The sequence below is a fragment of the Physeter macrocephalus genome, chromosome 7, assembly GCF_002837175.3.
Source record: "Physeter macrocephalus isolate SW-GA chromosome 7, ASM283717v5, whole genome shotgun sequence".
Classification (NCBI taxonomy): Eukaryota; Metazoa; Chordata; class Mammalia; order Artiodactyla; family Physeteridae; genus Physeter; species Physeter macrocephalus.
The window spans coordinates 123,828,028-123,832,986 of record NC_041220.1 but is presented as its reverse complement, the minus strand read 5'-3'; the positions used below and the strand labels follow the sequence as shown (position 1 = coordinate 123,832,986).

The 4,959-nt window shown below is 40.9% G+C and overlaps 1 pseudogene; it reads left to right on the top strand.

Annotated features, from left to right (window-relative positions):
• Positions 1-814: 814 nt before the first annotated feature.
• LOC102982548 (protein LTV1 homolog) lies at positions 815-2,258 on the top strand (annotated as a pseudogene).
• Positions 2,259-4,959: the final 2,701 nt, after the last annotated feature.

Genomic DNA, 4,959 nt, shown 5'->3' with positions numbered 1-4,959 from the left:
ACACTCAGTGAACACATGGAAGCCAGAGACTAAGAGTTTAATTTAAAAGGACAGGGCTTCCCTGGTGGCGCAGTGGTTGAGAGTCCGCCTGCCAATGCAGGAGACACGGGTTCGTGCCCCGGTCTGGGAAGATCCCACATGCCGCGGAGCGGCTGGGCCCGTGAGCCATGGCCGCTGAGCCTGCACGTCCGGAGCCTGTGCTCCGCAACGGGAGAGGCCACAACAATGAGAGGCCCGTGTACCGCAAAAAAAATAAATAAATAAAAATAAAAGGACAATCTCTGGAATTCTCTGATTCTAGAAATCAGCTTTCTTTTTAATAAAAGTGAATATATTAAGTGATTATTTTCTTCTCTTGGGAGCCTACATCTGTCTCTATAGTGGTTCTAGACTCAGGATGGGCAGAAGGGATCAAATACTTATTGATCCACTCAGACTCCAACATCTTGGTAAATGGGCAGGCAACCTTGAGAAATAAATAAGAAATGGATGAGGGAGGGGACAAAATAGCATGGGAAATCAGTGTTTTGATCAAGGCTGGGGCTTTACTGTGTTAGGCCATGTGGGTTTTCAAGCCTGAGTGGGGCACAGAGTCAGACAGGTAACTTGAGACTCGTTTGACAGCTTTGGCTGACCTTGCAGGTGTAGCTGAGGCAGGGATTAAGTGTTTTTAGGCATTGTTGGGTGGAATAATATTTGTAGCTTTTATTGTGTCTCTGAGCCAATTCTTCAGACCTGCCCTGTGAAGTCCAAGAGTAGATGTATGGCATGGCCTTAAGATGTGGCTACTAGGTAGGCCTTGTCCACTTCCAAGATGTGTCACCTGCTCTGGGACCCTCAGGTCACTGTTCTTTGTGTGAGTCCCACACAGCAACAGAATGGGGGGAAAAGCTCTTTAGAGAGAGGAAAACTGTGTCTTTTCCACATGGTCCATTCGAGCCAAAGAGTCTGTAGTAGCAGATGAAAATGCACCCTAGAGGGTTCTGTTGCCTACACAAAATAAATGATGAAGAATGTGAGCAAAACAGAGGAAGTTATGAAGAGTTCTTTGACAATGATTATAACTACCTACGGCACTTGAAAGAATCATCTGGGCCCTATGTGCTTAAATTCAAAATACCTTCAGCATAACAGGAGAGATGAGAAAGAGGAAACTTCAATAATTCTAGGCCATGGAATTACTTTGCCTTAATCAGAGTTTGCATCAGAATTTAAGGAAGATATTGAATTGGTAAATAAAACAGCTGCTGTTTTGGGTCCTCAACTGGATTTGGATCCTGACGTTGTTGCAGCTCTTGGTGATGATTTCGACTTTGTTATCCAGCATCTTTGTGAAAATGATTTTATCCTTCAGGCTGATGAGGAACAAGAGACAGAGAGGGAATAGATGGAAAGAAATCTAAAGCTGAAAATGGCAGTGAGTGGAAAGATATGGATGGGAAGGAAAGTGATAGGGAGAAATGGTGACTATGATATTTAAAGCCCATTCTCAAATGAAGATGATTCGTCTGCCTGTGCAAACCTCATGAAGTCATAGGGAGCCATTTTTTTTTAGGAAGAAGAAATAAAATGTCACTTCATAGAGAATTCTATTACTTCCTCAGCCGCGAGAAGAAATGAGCAGCTGACCCTACATAAGCAGTTTGAGAAGTTTTATGAGCAATTAAGATGATAAGATTGGAGCGCCAGATAATGCCAAATTGGAGGGTTGCATTCATGTACCAATAGATAGCAATCGCTTACATGAAGTTTTTAATGGCGAATGCAAAGAGAAGGCAGAGAATTGTATGAAGCTGAATACACTTTAAGACTCCGAGGATGAAGGTCTGCCAGTTAATGAGATTGATGAGTCTGAGGAAGAAGAGATGGTTTCTCTAGTTCTAGAAGAAGCAAAAGAGACGTGGGATTGTGAATTCATTTGTAGCACATGCTCACATTTATTCAACCATCCTTAGCTTATCAAATATTAACCAAAGCCCAAACAAATCCAAGTATTTAAATAAAACAGGAATACCTCTCAATGGCTTACCAAAGAAAGGACTCACAGCAAAACAAGTTAATACGTGCAGATGATTAATGGCAGTGATCTACTTAAGGTATCAACTCAACCACGTTCTAAAAATGAAAGCAAAGAAAATAAAAGAGCAAGAAAGCAAGTTATAAAAGAACAGCACAGGGAACAGAGAGCAGAGAAGAAAGCTAACAAATTAGCCTTCAAACTGAAGAAACGAGAGCAGGAAAATGAGTGCTGCATTTGAAGAATGTTGAGGGTCCAAAGTTATAAAAATGGGACATTTGAGAAAAGGCACATCCCCCATTAAGGATTCCTCATTATGTTCAATCATGAATTACAATCTTCAAATGACAAAACTCTGCAATTTTTATTGATAGGTACTGAAAAAACAAGTGTAATATTTGAACTAATTTTATAGCTCAATTATAAAATAATTGTAGAACAAGTTTTCCCTGCTGACCATCATGTACATCCTGTCATAGTTTTATTTTAATTGTAATGTCTATTTACATTGTTTTGAAGGTTTAATTAAATTTAATATTATGCTATAAACTTTACATTATTGCTAAAATAAATAATTTCATGAATGTGAAATGTTTGGATAAATTATTAGAAAATTTATTTCACCAAGGGAAGAGTAATAGATTTTATCAATGAACAACTAAAAGTGGAGGAAGCTGTTATAATAAAAAGACTATTTCTCCTTCTTTTCTTAAGGTAAAGAAACAATCCTGAAAATAAGGCAACAAAGCCTAAGAAAGTGATTTAACAGGGATGTTTCTGGAACATTCTAAATCTAGAAATCAGATAAGCTTTAGAAATTAGGAAGAAAGGGGGGACTTCCCTGGAGGTCCAGTGGTTGGGAATCCACCTTCCAATTCAGGGGACGTGGGTTCGATCCCTGATGGAGAAATGGGATCCCACATGCTGTGGGGCAACTAAGCCCGTGCACCACGGCTACTGAGCATGCAAGCCACAACTAGAGAGCCTGTGCTGCAACTGCAGAGCCCATGCACTCTAGAGCCTGCATGCCACAACTAGAGAGAGAAGCCTGTGCACTGCAACGAAAAGCCTGCATGCTGCAACTGGGACCCAACACAGCCAAAAATTAAATAAATAAATAAATATTTTTAAAAAAATAAATTAGGAAGAAATGGGAGTGGTTTGAAAAAGATGCCTGAGTCTTATTCGTAGAATTGGAAAATTTTCAGAATAGTAACAAAGAAAAACAGTATCATTAAAATAGAACTAGAAGAAAGTCTGAGATCTTAAAGAGGCAGGTGAGACACAGTGAAAAGGGACATGAAATGATTTCTCTTCAGAGGCCAGGCTAGAAAGACATAAAAAAGAGATGCCCTAAAGGCAGTTTTTGAAAAACCCCAAAGCAGCTCCAGATTACAAACTAGCTCTGCTAGCCAGCTTCAAAGATGCCCTCAATGTTCCCAGCCTCATAATATTCACGCCCCTGTATAGTTTCCTCCTACTTTGTATCTGGGTTCGTCGGTGTGGCCAATGGAATAAGGCAGAAGTGGTACGTTACTTTCAAGGGTAAGTCATAATAAGATATTGTAACTTTCTTCTTGCTCTCTCTCGTAAATCACGTTCCCTGCTGAAACCAGCTGCCATGTCGTGTGAACACTCAGGATGTCCTGTTAGGCCAATATGCAAGGAACCGAAACCTTCTGCCAGTCAGTGAGGAACCAAGGGGTCCTGCCAAGAACCATGTGAGTGAACCATCTTGGAAGTGGATCTTCAAGCCCCAGGAAAATGGTCAGATGATTGCAGACACACACACAGAAAAAGACTAAAGAAAATGTTCGTCTGTGGGGTGTTGTAACCATGAATGTTTTTTGTTTTCTCTGTAATGTTTATATATTCAAAGTTTTCTAAAACTAGCATTGTTTTAAAATTTAAGATTAGAAAAGGCAATGATATAAATAATAGGTATGGAGGGGCATGCATGGCCAAGACCGTGGCTTGAACAAAGGCACAGAACCAGAAAAGGATGAGTTTACAGCTGAGTGAGATTGGCAACCCCCCCGAAGGGCCTGAAACTAGGACTCGATGCAACTGATCCAGTACAGAAGTGGAGAGGTGAGACCAAGAAGGGAAGGAAAGCAATACTAATGTGTTCAATAGTAAGATACCAGTGTGGGCAACTGGAACTCAAGTCCATTGGAGACTTCTGGGGGATCCACCCAAAAGAGAAAACAGCTGGGGAATTTAATCACCAACCCTCTTTGTCATTGGTTGATGGCTTTACGGCGATGTACAGCTCTTGCAAACTACCTTATACCTAGACTAAAGGCAATCCTGCAGCCAAGGTGCTCATGGTAAGAAGTATACAGGAACGCAGAGGATTGGGGAAAGACGTTCACACACACAACGAACAGTCTGCTAATCTGCCACATGAGCAAAGGATATATGTGGGAGACACTGGCCAATGACACTGGGAGGATAGACTGGGATTGGCTTGTGGCTTTCTATTCCTAAATAAAGAGTTTGGACTTTATTTTACGAGCACTTAAAGAACTAAAGAGTTGACTTAAAATAATTTTTATTATGCAAAATTTCAAACATATATAAGATTATAAGGAACAGTATAGTGAACCTCCGTGTGCCCATCAACTAGTCTGAGTAAGCATCAACTCTGGCCTATGTATCTACACTCCCATCCATGTTTTCTCACTCCATATGATTTGAATCAAATCCAGGGATCATATCAATTATTCATAAATATTTCAGTATGTATGCATAAAAGATAAGGGCCTCTTTTCCTTTCTAATACAACCTCAAAACCACTATCAGATCTAAAAATAATAATTCCTTGGGGACTTCCCTGGTGGCGCAGTGATTAAGAATCCGCCTGCCACTGCAGGGCACATGGGTTTGAGCCCCGGTCCGGGAAGATCCCACATGCCGCGGAGCGGCTGGGCCCGTGAGCC